General features: G+C 45.5%; 1 protein-coding gene across 1 annotated transcript in view; it reads left to right on the forward strand.

Annotated features, from left to right (window-relative positions):
- The first annotated feature begins 15,360 nt into the window (after positions 1-15,360).
- Positions 15,361-15,773, forward strand: part of ATXN10 (ataxin 10) — a 159,560-nt gene continuing 159,147 nt past the window's right edge. The window contains exon 1 of the mRNA XM_006127756.4: positions 15,361-15,515. The gene's annotated coding sequence lies outside the window, so the exon portion shown is untranslated. The remainder of the gene's footprint in view (positions 15,516-15,773) is intronic.

The following is a 15,773-nucleotide window of genomic DNA, read 5'->3' on the forward strand; positions in this document are numbered from 1 at the left end:
GGAATTACACTTTCTTCCTCCAAAGCTGAATTTGGCTCTATGATTTCAGGTGAGGATTTAGCAGAAAGACTAGATGAACCCTTCTTAAAGAGACAAGGTGGGTGACATAATATCTTTAATTAGACCAACTTCTGTTAGTGAGAGAGACAAGTTTTCGAACCACACAAAGGCTATGTCTAGACTGCAAGCCTCTTTCGAAAGAGGCTCTTTCGAAAGATACTTTCGAAAGAGCCTCTTTCGAAAGAGAGCATCTAGACTGCACGCGGAACTTTCGAAAAAGCAAGCCGCTTTTTCGAAAGAAAGCACCCAGTGAGTCTGGATGCTCTCTTTCGAAGAAGCCCTATTTACATTCAAGAACGCCTTCTTTCGAAAGAGCACTTTCGAAAGAAGGTGTTCTTCCTCGTGAAATGAGGTTTACCGCCGTCGAAAGAAAAGCCGCGTTCTTTCGATTTAATTTCGAAAGAACGCGGCTGCAGTCTAGACGCAGGTGAAGTTTTTTCGGAAAAAGGCTACTTTTTCCGAAAAAAACCCTGAGTCTGGACACAGCCAAAGTTCTTTTCGGCTCTGGGAAACGTTAGTTAGGCATAAGTAGTTAGCAAATGGTCTAAGGGATCATTCTAACAAATTTTATTTAGCTGAGACACTAAGTACCTTTCCCAGATCTGAAGAAGAGCTCTGTGCAGCTTGAAAGCTTGTGTCTGTCACCAATAGCTCAGTTGACCCAATAAAAGATACTACCTCATCCACATAATCTCTGCAGGGCTACAACACTGCATAAAACTTTTAATAACGGTGTACTCTGTGTGTCCCTAATGATACAAATTACCTTCCAATACATATAAAAAGAATGGGCTCAAGAGAGATCATTTTAAGGCTTTATGTAAGGTGTCAACAGGTCATTGAAGAATACAGTATTGTAGCGGTTTTAGATTTTTCAAGTGATTAATCTGTCAGCCACAAGTACAACAAGGTTAAGTCCTTCCCTAGAATAGAAATAATCAGCCTCAATTATCCTGGTTGGCTCCCCAATGAAGGAGCTTCAGGAACAGTCTTCAAACTTTTCAAGAGTTTTTCAGTTTATTGTAGAAATTTAAGTCAAGTGCAGATAATTCCCAAGCCCACAGAGCAATTATTAACATGCGAGGGTCATAACTTTCAGACACTAGAAGGCTGCCAAGCTGACATTTGTTTCCTATATAATAGTAAAAGCAGGCAGCAGCATTTTGAGACTGAGCACATTTTGTGTACTTTCTAGACTGACAGGTTTGGCAGGGCAGAAACATCTGGCCTCGGAGTATTAAAAGATGTTTTTAAATTGTATAAAAATCATGGAAATGTTGGGCTTCAGCAACCATGTGATTTCTTCCTATGTTCCAGTGTCAATGGTCTGAGAAATCTGATGCCTCGAACGCTATGTGTACATTTCATTTTTATTTTTAACAAAACCCAAAGCCAGGCTACATGCAATGGAAGGTGGCAAGCTTTTGACAGCATGCTAGAAAACAGTTTAGGATAGAAAGACAAATCTTATCACAGTAAGCTGGAGGGAGAACTGAAGTAAGCAGAATTATCTTAATTGGAATTTGACCAAAAAACCACATTTGCATCCCTTTTCTTAGTGATATCTACTATGAGATATAAGCTAGGCAAGTTCTTTGCAGTAAATCATTTTGTTAGTGAATTTTTGCCTTTGAGGGGTTTTTTTGTAGCAAATTATCAACAAAAATATAAATTTTTACTTTTTACTTTACTTTTTTTTTACTAATTATTTAGCATTGAGCCTTATGTGAGTAAAGTTAATGTTAAAAACATTTTAGCCTTTTGGTTATCTGCAATTTTTTTGTTTTGAGTGCTTGTTATTCATAGTGTGGAATTGCTTTAATTCCTGGTTAAATGAGTAAGGAAATCAAAGAGATTTCAAGATGGCTATATGCAAACTTTTTTTGGACCTTCACGTAAAAATAGGATTTGCAAAAATTGTATTGTCTGTAAACATTTTTTCTGAAGAATAACAAATTCTATCGTAAATCAGGCCACTTATTTATGTGCCTAAGTATACAATTTTCAACTTGTTCTGTGGGAATAAGGTTGGGTAATTTAATTCCCAGCCATATAGAATTAAGGTACTCAAGTTTGCAAACTTTGACCTTTAAGTTTTGAATAGAGTTAGATAGTTTGATCAATTCCGTAACATAGCTAAGGAAAACAGCTGTGCTTTCATAATATATGACTAATTACAGACAGAGATCAGTATAACTGAAGTACTTATCAGAAAAACAAAAGTTGGGAGTGGACTGAGACAGTTTTTTCACTATATGTATCAGATTTTCTATTTTTATTGGCTCAAGGCCTGATATGGAATTTGTGATGAAGAACCACAAGCATGTACACCGTAGCAAAGATGACCTTGGAAAATACACAGTATGATCAGAAAATCAGCCCTTGTCCCTAAAACGATAACAAAGTAAAAATGTGAAGTATCAGAGGGGTAATCGTGTTAGTCTGAATCTGCAAAAGCGACAAGGAGTCCTGTGGCACCTTATAGACTCACACATTTATTGGAGCATAATCTTTTGTGAGTAAAACCCCATTTTGTCAGATGCATCATGGCAAAATGGAAGCAAGTTTTATAAGACACAAAACTGTAGTTTAGTAAAGCATGCATCTGATGAAGTGGGTCTTTGCCCACGAAAGCTTATGCTCCAATAAATCTGTTAGTCTATAAGGTGCTACAGGACTCCTCATTGCTTTTAAAGTAAAAAAGGTGTTTTAAGTTTCCAGTTTTCAACTGTCAGTGATATCTTCTGTGTGTCACTATTTAGCATTTGGTGGCCCTTGCAAGCTACAAAGTTTAGTTCACCACCATCTACAATCTGGATTTATTTGACCTATACCATCTTCAGCACTTAGTTAAGCTAATTTAAGGGCAAGATTGTCTCTTTCCTTTCAAAAGAGAAACCCTCTTCAAGGTCTACCAGCAGCAATAATTAGAATGCTAAGTACAGACCAAGCTCCTTGAGATTGCCACTACACCCCTGAAGAGGTGGTTGAGGATTCAGTTAGCAGTGGCGGAGAACAGATAGAGCTTTGGTGAGCACATCAGCCAGCATAGGTGAACTCATGCAGAAGGGGAAATAATCTGGTCATGGTGTGCACCAGTAGCAGATAACTTCCCTAATTTTCCATTCCTGGACCATGCCACACCTCTCTTTGAGCACCCACCTGAATACTCTGAGGAGATCCAGTCTCTGAATCCCCATATGCTTTAAACCTCAGGCATTTGTACAGAATCGAAGCCCCACTGCTATTTTGAAGTTTCTATGTGGACACTTACAGTGCAGACCCTGCATCCATCCCCCCACCCCTCGCCCTGTGAGATGAAACCTACCGGTCCATCTGCCCAGCCTCAGGACCAGGGCTGACTCCTTCAGACTCTTTTCATAGCTTAAACACACTCTTTCCTAGACTTCCAAGTCCATCTGAGTGTCTTGGGTCCACAGGTTAACTCTTCAGCAGCACATGGTAGGTATAAAACACACCTCACACAGAAACTTTGCACAGGATTCTAAATCACCATTGTTCTTTAGTTAATCAGATAAAAAACACACAGCTTTATTCAATAATACCCCCTTCACATAACTTCTCTGCTTCAGTTTCTTCATTAACTCAGCACATTCTATTGGCTGGGTCAGAGTCCTTTAGGAGCTGCCAGAGATCCTTCTGCTGCAGCATATAGCTAGTCTTCTCAATTATGGCAATTTTCTATTTCCCTACCCTTCTAACTATGGCTCTCCTGCCCAAACCATTCTCTGTGCCTCTGAGTCTTCTAGTTTTATAATGTCATACCATCAGTTAGTTAATTTGTTCACCTAATGTCCTGAGGAAGCTGGAGAAACATCAGATGGCATTTCCATAGCAAATTCATTGTTTGTTTACTCAAAATACAGTTGTTATGGTTCACATCTCTCCATCATCCCTGGTCTGACAGAAACACATAGACATAGAGGCATCAATTTTTCCTAAGAACAACTTCACTATATGAACCAGAATCATAGACTGTAAAGATAAACTCTCCTATTCATCCCCTGGTGGTGGTGGTGGTGGTGATGAGGAAACAGCTGTTCATCTCTTTCTTATTGATAAATAGAGCAAACTCAATGAGCTTTCCCTATGTAAAATTTTTATATGGAGCAAGACAGATTTTTTTTTGGGGGGGGGGTCCTTTTGAGGGCTGTGCTCCTGGGTGCTGGCAAGTCCCTGGAGTTGAGCCCTCCCAGAGTCATGCTGTTATCAGTGTCTGTATTACTCTGCTGGTGGATTTATTACCCCATCTCTTTGCTTTTGCTGGGGGAAACCAGAGCATCTGGCCCAGCAGGACGGGATGGTGGGCTGCTCCACAGGGCATGTAGCTCGGCTTAGTGGTATCAGCCCATGTAGTGACAGTCTCAAGGGGACCTCTGTCACCCAATCCATCACAATGTCCATATCATAAAACTTATCATTTTAATGAGTACCTTAATTGGTAGATCTTTGTGGAAAAGCCAATGACAGAATGGCCAGGAAGGCAGGACTATCTTCAAATCTCCTGTTGTTGCAACATTATGGAAGATAGCACTGTCATTTCCGGTGCTGTATTTGCTATATTGATAAATGGCTTACTTCTCCAATGAAATAGTGGGCTGTGGTGTCTTGAGAAAATAGATATTTTTCATCAGATGTGTTGGGCCACTTTCCATGTTTTCCAATGACCTGCCAAGATAGAACTAACGAACAGAAACTCAATCTAGATACGCCAAATGTACTCAATTCTTTCAGGAAGCCATAAAATAATGTGTGGGAGTGGTATCGGCTCCCAGTGTTAGAAGTGTGATCCCATCCTTTTCCTGGTTTGCAATGTAGTGACACTTTTGAACCCAAAATTGCTATTGGATCTTCATACGGCTTCAGTGGTCAACGTGGGTTTTCCCTCTGTATTTAATGATTGTCACCATTTCTCTTAGAGGCAGCTGCTGCTAAGAGAATGCCTTCCTGATTTGCAAGACCATATTGCATTCAGGGCTGAGTGAAAATTTGTAAGGGACACTTTATTTAGTGAATGTAACCTTTTGTATGTTATGTGAATAAACACATTTCAATCTACAGCTTGTTTATATGATTCCCTAAGGGTATGTCTACACTACAAAGTTAATTTGAACTAACAGACGTTAGTTTGAATTAACTTTGATAGGGGCTACACATACAAACCGCTAGTTCGAACTTAATTCAAACTAGCGGAGCACTTAATTCAAACTAGGTAAACCTCATTCTACGAGGACTAACGCCTAGTTCGAATTAAGTAGTTCAAATTAAGGGCTGTGTAGCCACTTAATTCGAACTAGTGGGAGGTTAGCCCTCCCCAGCTTGCCCTGGTGGCCACTCTGGGCACCACCAGAGAAACTCTTCTGCCCCCCTCCCGGCCCCGGAGCCCTTAAAGGGGCACGGTCTGGCTATGGTGCCGTGCCAGGTGCAAGCCTGCCAGCACCCAGCCAGCAGACCTTGCACCTGGCACGGCATGAGCCAGCCACCCGCTGCCACCCAGCCCTCCGCCTCTTCCCGGGACCGGGCTGGCGGCTCCCAGGAGCCTGCCCAGGGCCGCAAGAGGCGGGCGCCCGCCTGGTCTAGTGCGAAGATCGTGGATCTCATCCAGGTTTGGGGGGAAGCCTCCAACGTCCACGACCTCCGCACTAGGCACAGGAAAGTGGCCGTCTAGGCTGCCAGGATAGGAGCAGGTTTGCATGAAAATCAAGGTGGTCCAGTGAGACCCCCGACCCTGAGCCCTGAGCTTAAAACATAAGAACGGCTGTACTGGGTCAGACCAAAGGTCCATCTAGCCCAGTAGCCTGTCTGCCGACAGCGGCCAACACTAGCTACCCCGGAGGGGATGGACCGAAGACAATGACCCAGCCATTTGTCTCGTGCCATCCATCTCCAGCCTTCCACAAACAGAGGCCAGGGACACCATTCCTACCCCGTGGCTAATTGCACTCCATGGATCCAACCTCCATGACTTTATCTAACTTCTCTTTAAACTCCGTTCTAGTTCTAGCCTTCACAGCCTCCTGCAGCAAGGAGTTCCACAGGTTGACTATTTGCTTTGTGAAGAAGAACATTCTGTTATTAGTTTGAAGCCTGCTACCCATTCATTTCATCTGGTGTCTTCTAGTCCTTCTATTATGGGAACTAATGAAGAACTTTTCTTTATGCACCTTCTCCACACCACTCATGCTTTTATAGACCTCTATCATATTCCCCCCTCAGTCTCCTCTTTTCTAAGCTGAAAAGTCCCAGTCTCTTTAGCCTCTCTTCATGTGGGACCTGTTCCAAACCCCTGATCATTTTAGTTGCCCACCCTTTCCCACCTCCTTTTCCCAGTCTCCCTAAGTTTTGGGGGAGGGATAGCTCAGTGGTTTGAGCATTGGCCTGCTAAACCCAGGGTTGTGAGTTTAATCCTTGTGGAGGTCATTTAGGGAGATGGGGCAAAAATTTGTCAGGTATGGTACTTGGTCCTGCTGTGAAGGCAGGGGACTGGACTCAATGACCTTTCAAGGTCCCTTCCAGTTCTAGGAGATAGGCAATCTCCTTTATTTATTTATTGTTCAATAAAGAGAGTTTCTATTTTTGAACACACATGTCCTTTATTTTGTACATCAGGAAGGGGGGCTAGGGAGGGGTAAGTGGAAGGAGGTGAGGGAGGAATGGGGTACGAGCCCCCGATGGGGAGGACTGGGGTGGTTCTGTGGGCTCCTCGGGGTGGAAGCTCTCCTGCAGCCCCCCCGATTGGCCTCCCCCCCCAGGATGGCAGCCTGCGGCAAGTGCAGCCGGGCTGATGGCCGAGTGCTGTGATGTGCTGAGTGTGGGCACTCAGGGCACTCCAAGCCAGGACTGCTTTGCTGTCCCTCATTGAGTTAGACAAGTGAGAGGGGAACCCCTGAGAACTGTCTGTCCGGGGTGGAGGTCAGGTCCCTTTAAGCACAGCCTTCGGCTAGCCTGAGACAGCAGCTCCACGGTCTAAGTCCTAATCTGATGTCCTGCCGGCACTGCTTCCGGCCATCCTTAACCTCGGTTCAGGGTCCACTCAATGTGGACATGCTAGTTCGAATTAGCAAAATGCTAATTCAAACTAGTTTTTAGGTCTAGATGCACTAGTTCGAATTAGCTTAGTTCAAATTAACTAATTCAAATTAAGTTAGTTCGAATTAGTGCTGTAGTGTAGACATACCCTAAGACTCTTCCTTTGACTACTTGATATTCATAATCCCATATTCAAGCCATGTGACTGATGGCTGTAGTCATGTTATGATTTCTGTCCCTAGACTGGATGACTTACCAATCAGACAAAGCACTTTTATCAGTAATTAAGATGAAGCTAATATAACAATTTGCTCATGAACAGTTAATCACTACTTATTAATATTTTGATAATTGTTCATCACAATCTTGAAAATTGGAGCATTTCAACAAGCTCTAGAGTTAGTTGAAAAACAAAATGTTTTACACAAGTTTTTATCCCATTTTTTTCATCAAAAATCAAAACTTAGAGGAAAAAGTTTGGGCCAAAAAATTGAAATCTTGAAAATTGTAACCAGCTTGAAGACTGACAGACTTCTAAACTGGCAGGAAGAGAAGGATGGCCTGATATTTTTATGGCATTTTAATTTTTGTTTTGTATTTGTAGGCAATGGTAGTGAGAGTTATCTGAATTACAGCAGAATGAAGGAGCACATGCATTTTTCTTAAACAAATTGTGCTTCCATGTAATTGTAACCTCCTCTTTCCTCCCTGGATTACTCAGGAGCAAGCAACACTCCCGTGCTTCTCTGGGCACCTGATACTGTTGACAGAAAAGGAGATCTGAAAATCCCAGTGGTATGCTGAATAGATGGGAATCCTCTATCCACCCTTCCCCTATGGATGATCCTTTTATTTATGAAGAAAATTAAAACTAATGATACCTCCACCTGGCTAGTTACTGTACACACTCAATGGCATGCATAGGGAGCCTCCAGCTAATCTGTACAATGGGTCTAACTCAAAAATACCTTTTATAAACAATAAACATTTAGATTTGAATTAAGACATCTTAACTTAGCAATTTCAGAAAATGACACCATGGACTGAGGTGAAATGTCACCATTAATTCAAATCAGCGGGGGAGGGAGAGTTGAATGAATACATTAACAAATATAGACTACTGTAATAAAAGAAACTTATCTAACTTGCATTTATATTGCCATCATTTACCCTACTCTGGAGTATACGCTTCTCTGAATTTCAGAGTTTTAAATGCTTGCATGTGTGCCCTTGAAGATCTCAAAGCTGGAGACAGCACTCCATGGCTACATCTACACTGCACAGTTGTTTCAGAGAAGCTATTCCGGAATAGATATTCCAAAATAGCTTATTTCAAAATAGAACATCTATACTGCAGGGAACCCTCAAAAATAGTCCAAGGCAGACTTTCCTAATGTAGACATGCTATCTCAATTTAGAGCCCCAAGAGGAATAACTTAGAATGGTCCTGGTGAGGGGCTATTTCGAAATAGCAGCAGTGGAGCATCTATACACACCTTATTTCAAAATAGCTGCTTTCGAACAGGCATTATTCTTCATAGAATGAGGTTTACAGAAGTCAGAATAAGCCATCCGTTATTTTGAAATTATTTCAAAATAACAGAATTGCTGTGTAGACTTTTGCATTATTATTTTGGAATAAAAGACGTTATTCTGAAATAACTTTGCTGTGTAGACACACCCTGTGTGTCTAGTGAAACAGTGCAACCAAGGCAACAAGCTCCACAACCCCTTTGAAAATTGGAGAATATTTTTGGGTCCTGATTCAACGAGAAGACCACTCTTTCTCATCTCTGAGAACCTCATGGGAGACAGATGAACCACCCCTGTCCAGCTCTGTTATGGACAGAGCTCTTCTCCCTCACCACCCAAGAAAGCTCAGCTCCTTATCAAAATGGATCCCACCATACCTCTCACTCTCTGGGAGAGGAAGTCTTTCTCTCTTCCCCCAACACACCATGGGAGTTGTGGTCTCCAAGGCTAGACTGCAGCACACAAATCTTCCTATCTGGAACAAACTCCTAGTTAAAGTTCAGAGGTCCCTCTAATAAAGGGTGCCTACATGCTAATTCTTACATCCAGCTATCACAATGGCTTTTTAAAAAAATGCACCAATAGACAGCTTGACTGGAATTGACACTCTGGGTAGGTCTGACAGTCTGTTCACATTCTGGCAGTGATGCAAAACTCATGCGTGTACACGAGCTATTTTTGTTTAATGACTGGGTTAGTTTTCTCTTGTCTGGTTTGCATGATTCAAATTCATACTGTTTGGTTAAAAAACCCCTTAAGATAGTTAATAACACATTTCATATCAAAGAACAAATTACCTCAATTAGATAATTTATATATTCACCCAGCGGCTTGGCTTCTCTTCTGTCACAGTTCAGGGCAACTGTACCATCATTTCCCCCTTAGCAGTCCAGTAATGACACGCAAACTCAGGCTTCCAGAGCCTCAGAGACCCATGTCCCTCTCCTTTCTGAGCAGGTTATTTCCAAGCTGCACAGTTATCTGCATACACGGTGGATATTCCAGCACAGTTAGCTCAAGGTCTCTTGCTTATTTTCTCTTCAGAGATGGTTAACAGGTATAATTCCAACAGTTATAAGGTAACACACAGCACATCCTATGCAGCCTACTTTACTCTTAACATAAAATAAATTACAGAGAAAACACTGAACAATAAAAGAACCTACACGCATGCTAATAAACTTACCAGAATTAACCCCAACTCTAACATAGATTCTGGGAGGAGCAGCCCTTCAAACCTTCTCACAGGGGCATTCCTTGTGGCTACAAGTGCATCACAGCTTCTGCTCAGGACAAGCATACAGTCTCATCTGTACGTCCCATCTTTCCAACCCTACCCTAAAGATTGGGGCCCTCCATAAATCAGGGTTTCTATCCATTTGGGTATGTCTACATATCAGAGTTTTGTCGGAGAAACGGCCATTTTTCCGACAAAACTTGCGGTATGTCCACACTGCAATCGTGTTCTTCCAAAAGTAAATCAAAAGAACAGAGGGTTTTTTCTGACGCCGGTTCTTCTTTTTCTATGAGGAAAAAGCCTTTTTCCAGAAGGCGTGTGTGGACAGGGAGGAGAGTTTTCTTTCAGAAGAAGAGGCCTCCAGGAAATAACACAGGTGCCCCGGTGGCCCTCCATCCAAAGTAATCAGCACTCTATTCCTGTCTCCTGGACCCTCTTAAAGCTGCTGGAACCCTGGACAAATCTTGTGGCAGGAAGACAGCCTAAGAGCAGCATCTCACCGCATGGCTCTCCCTGCCGGAGGCCTTGCCAACCATGACAGAGCCTCAAGCCCCTCGCAACCCCCTGGCCCTCACAGGGAGTAGCCACAGGGGTCCCAGGACCCAGCCAGGGGGACTAAGAGGTGGGCACCCTCCTGGTCTGGAGCAGAGATCCTGTCCCTCCTCGAGCTGTGGGGCGAGGAGGACACATTGCAGGATCTCCGGTCCAAGCGGAGGAATGCAGACATATATGAGCACATGGCCAAGTCTCTGGTGGAGCGCAGACACCCACCCCAGACCTTGGAACAGCTCCAGAGTAAGGTCAAAGAGCTCCATCAGGGATACGTCCAGGCCAAAGAGCACAGCTTACGCTCTGGGCAAGAGCGGCCCGAGGCCGGCTCCGGCAGTTAGCACCCCAGGCGGGCGGTGCAATTAGCGTTCCCCCATGCACGGGCAGCAATGGCCCTGACATCATCATGGGGTGCCCCGGAGCCCCATGACATCATCATTGGGGGCCCAGGCCAGCAGCGCTCTAGGCAATTGCCTAGTTCGCCTAGGCTAACGGGCCGCCCCTGGCTCCGGGGCAGGACTCCACACCTGCCCCTATTGCCAGGAGCTCACCAGAACCTGGAGGATGGGGATACATCTTTCCCACCCATCCTCATGGACTCCAGCGTGGAAACCCCCGTCATCACCTGGCCAGAAGTCTTGGTGGAGGAAGCGCAGGAGGATCAGGGCCAGTTGGAGGTGGCGGAGGAAGAAGAGATGGAGACCATGACCCTGTCCCTGAAGCTGGTGTCTGTGAGCCAGGACATCTCCCAGACCTCCTCGGACACTTGGGAGGGATCTTCAGGTGAGTGGTCTCACTTTGTCACACACACAGGGCTGGAGAGGCTGTTGGTCACTGCTTACAGAGGAGGGCACAGCCTCAGGGACAGTGTCTGCATGGATGACTGACACCTCTCCTTCTTTGTGTTCTCCACAGCTGGGACTGAGGAGTGAGCTATGTCACCAGAGCCAGCCGTCAGAGCCCAGGGAACCCGAAAGCGCGCCAGGCTCCAGGAAGACCTGATGTGCCAGCATGTCAGCGTCCTATGCGACATGCAGCAGACCATGGTGCAGAAGATCCTTGAGGACTCCGAGTGGTGGAACCATGCATGGGATCAGCTCATGCAGCGGTGTGACAGCATATGTGCCATCATGTCGCGCATGATGGCACACCCGCCTCCTGTCACTGCCCCTGGCTACCACCCTTCTGCCCTCTGCTATGCCCATTCACCTTCCACCCGCCCCCCCCCCCCCCGCTATGCCTCTGCTTCCTCCCCAGGTGATGCCCATGCCCCCTTCCCCTGTCCTCCCTGATCCCAGCCAAACTCCCCCTCCTAAGCACTCCCTTTGGTCCCTGGACCCACCCAACCCCAAGTCTGACAAGGTCCCCACACCCTAGGTGGCATATCTAGCTGCCTCCCTTCCCGTCCAGGTTATGAGCTTCCCTCCCCCTGCCCACCTTTTCTTAATGTTAGATAAATGCAGACTCCATTTTTTTCAAAACTAAACAGGTGTCTTTATTTAGAGGTCAGGGAAAGGGTAAAGGGAGAGGTTGTGGTGGGGAAGGAATAGGGCCGCAAGCCAGAGGCTGCTAGGGTGGAGGCACTGAGGAAAGTTACTAGAGTCCTTGAGAGAACCTCTACTGCAGGGCCTCCCGGATGTGTACCCTGGCCTGATGGGCCTGTCGGATGGCAGCTGTCCTCGGCTGTTTGAACGCTTACCCCTCATTGTCAGCGTCTGCCCCCCCCCCGCCGGGAGGAAGGCCTCCTCCTTCCTCTCCACAATGTTGTGGAGGACAGAACATGTTGCGACCACCTCTGAGATGTTGTGCTCAGGGATGTTGTGCTCCCCCACATCAAGGCGGGTCAGCAGGCACCAGAAACATGCTTTGAGGCAGCTGAATGCACACTCTACCTGGATCTGGGCACGGTTCAGTTGGGCATTAAATAGGTCCCTGCTGGGATCCAGGTAGCCGGTATATGGCTTCATCAGACAAAGCATGAGGAGGTTGGCCGCGTCCCCCCACGATGCCTAGTGGCATTGGCACATCTCCAACTGCACAGTCCCAGCAGGGGAAGAATGTGCCCGCCTCCAGCTCGTAGTACAGGCTGGAGTTTCTGAATATCTGTGAAGTGTCCACAGTGGTCGACGAGGCCCTGCAGCACCATAGTAAAGTTGGCCCTTCTGATTAATATACTGGGCCACTCATGGCTGGGTCAGGTGCATGGATTGGTATGTGGATCCCATCAATCGCTCCACCACAGTTTGGGAACCCTAGGGCAGCAAATCCAGCCACGATTAAGTCCAGGTTTCCCAGGCAAATGACCCTCTGCAGCAGGATCAAGTTGATGGCCCTCACAACCTGCAGAAGGAGGCAAAGAAACACACAAACTAGAGAATGAGAGAGGGAGTGCCTGAGCCCTTGGAAGGTGCCCTCCCCCCTACTGTTTCCTCTCCCCCAAATACCCCAGGAGCCACCCCCTATGAGGCTGCTCCCCCCCAGAAGCAGGGCTGTGTGGGGGTAGGATGGTACAACCACCCAGGAATGGGGATTCCCCCACCCACACTCCACCCCCCAACAACCTCCAACCCCCCTTCTCGAGGGTCCCCCATTATCTAGGACTCTCCCCCTTTCTTTCCCCCCCATGCAGGGACTGCAGCCTGAGAGTGCCTTACCACTATGAGGAGGGCCCCAACAGTGGACTTCTCCATGCTGAACTGGTTGCCCAGTAGCTGTTGGGGGTGGTGAACTTCCAGTGATGGCGACCTGCTTCTCCACAGGCATGGCAGGCCACAGGTAGGTGTCGCTTCTCTGGAGGGTGGGGGCGAGCAAGGCACACAGCTCCTAAAAAGTGGCCTTCCACATGTAGAAGTTTTGGAGCCACTGCTGGTCGTCCCGCCGCTCCATGAACAGCCAGTCCCACCAGTTGGAACTGGTGTCCATCCTCCAGAAACACCTCTCCACAGTGGGTTTTGATTGAAGAATATAGCTCCTGAACCCAGGGAGACGGTCCCCAGAATGAGCTTGGGGTCAAGTTCATGCAGGACCAGGAAGGCAGCTGGCAAAAAGTGCTGCAAAAACTGCAGCACGGCCGTGTGGAGCCATTGCATGCCCAGGGGCACCTCCGGCTCCATGGCACAAAGAACAAAGCTGTGGCATCCAAAAACAAAACAGGGCAACCACAGAAGGCACTGCGAGAGCTTTGCTGTCGCTCGAAGAGGTAGCAAGCACGCAGCAGAAGCAGAGGAACAGCTGTCCAGGGGGATCCCTTTAAGCATGTGTCTCTGCAAGGCTCAGGTACCAGCACTTGGAAGCAACTGGTGACCTAAAGCCCTGGCTGAAGTGGTTCTGGATGGCCTTTTATGCGAGAGAGCGTCTAATCAGTGTGGACGCTTTCTTTCAAAAAAGTGCATCCCTTTTTCGAATAAGTTTCTCTTCTGAAAAAAAGCTTCTTCTGAAAGAAGCCTGCAGTCTAGACATAGACTTTGCGGGATCAGGAAGGCCCAGAGCCATCTTAAAACCAGAATATTTATCTAAAACCCCTTTATGCACACTTTTCCAGGGGATGAGATGGAGCGAGTAGTTTTGTTACAGCTGGAACCAATGTACCTAATCAGCCCCATTGTTCTCCTAAACACTGTTCCCATGGAAAACATGCAATGCCTAAACAGTAGCATTTTTCCCTGCTAAAGATATTAACTTAAATGCCTAATTCAAAAGCATCCATTCAAGATCTTGTAGGAAATGTCAGTCTGTCGCACCTCCTTTTACTGACTCCTAGTAGGTCTGTAAAAATATTTTCCTCTTTGTGAGACGCTTGGCCTGCAATAGAGCAAATTAAAATACTGTTTAGGTAAAATGACACAATGAAATGACTGAAAAGGTCTGACTGTGACTTTTGCAAAAAAATGGCCTAATAGACGAAGAACCAGATTATATTAAATTCACTTCTTTGGAAGCGAGAGATCAATAGGGGTGCGCCTGCACTGCACTGTTATTTCGAGATAACTAGCGTTATTTTGAAATAACAATGAGAGCACCTACACAGCCATTCTGTTAATGGACAGCTTATTCTGAAATCTGTAAACCTCATTCTGCAAGGAATAATGCCTATTCCAAAATAGCTATTTTGAAATATGGCATGTGTAGAAGCTCCAGTGCTGCTATTTCAAAATAGCCCCTCACCAGGACCGTTCTAAGTTATTCTTTCCCAGTGTCTCCTAGGGTTCTAAATTGAGATAGCATGTCTACATTAGGGAAGCCTTCCTCGGTCTAATTTTGAGACTTCCCTGCAGTGTAGATGTGCTTTTTCGAAGTAAGTTATTTCAGAATAACTGTTCCAGAATAGCTTATTTCAAAATAAGAATGCAGTGTAGACATACCCTAGGTGATCAGCAAAGATTGTGATGTAAATAAGTTATATTGAATATGTCTATAATGATTCTGAGGTTAAGCCTGTGTTTATTTGTTTATTGTGCATCTATATCAAGAATTTTTTTTATTTAAAACATCATCTGGCACACACTTTTATTTGCCATGTAAACCACATTGTTTGACAAGTCTCCTTGCTGTTTTTGATCCTGCAGAATAGTGTAAGGAAGTTCATGCTTGAGCTGTATCTGCTGAGGGGAGTTTCCAGGGCTATCCATCCATCATTTCTCAGGAACACTACATTCGCTGGGGCCCTGACTCTCCAGTGCTTTCTACCTTGTACTGCCATTCGCACATATGCTCATTCCTGATGTTCATGCCCATGTCGATACTATCGCAGACAGGGAAAGAAGAGAAGTGATTTTGCTTCCTCATGGCAGCCTTAATTTGTGCTCCTGCTACAATGGTCTCTCTGGGAGTTCGCTGTGGTGCAGACCTGTCAGGATTTAAGAATATCTGAGCTGCTTTCCCCACAACTCTGACTTGTTTGAACAAGATTATTTTGCAATGAAGGGAGGGGTAGAGGACTGGGTTCATAGTTCCCGTAAAAGTCATCTTCTGCCAAGGTATTGGAGAAGCTGGGAAAGTGGCCATGCAACTGCTTTGCAAACATACCCTCCTTCCTCCATATACACCAGCACAAAGGGGACCACGAAACATCTGTGAATCCAGTCATGTGAGTGCTAAGTCAGTGTAAAAAGCTACCATATCGGAGTATGCATTTTTGCACATGTGTAAATGAGCCTACAACACACAAGGTGGTGGAGAATCAGGCTCTGTTTAAAAGGAAGATGGGGGTAGAGAGGCAGAAACTAGTCTTTTGTAGCTTAATGAATTTGTTGGAAAGCGGTGGATGATATTTCAAGATAAAATGAGTAAATTTGGTGCTTCTCTGTTAAGACTGAGGGCATTGTTAGAAGCGTCCTGTGAATTG

Source organism: Pelodiscus sinensis, chromosome 1, assembly GCF_049634645.1.
Source record: "Pelodiscus sinensis isolate JC-2024 chromosome 1, ASM4963464v1, whole genome shotgun sequence".
Lineage (NCBI taxonomy): Eukaryota > Metazoa > Chordata > Testudines > Trionychidae > Pelodiscus > Pelodiscus sinensis.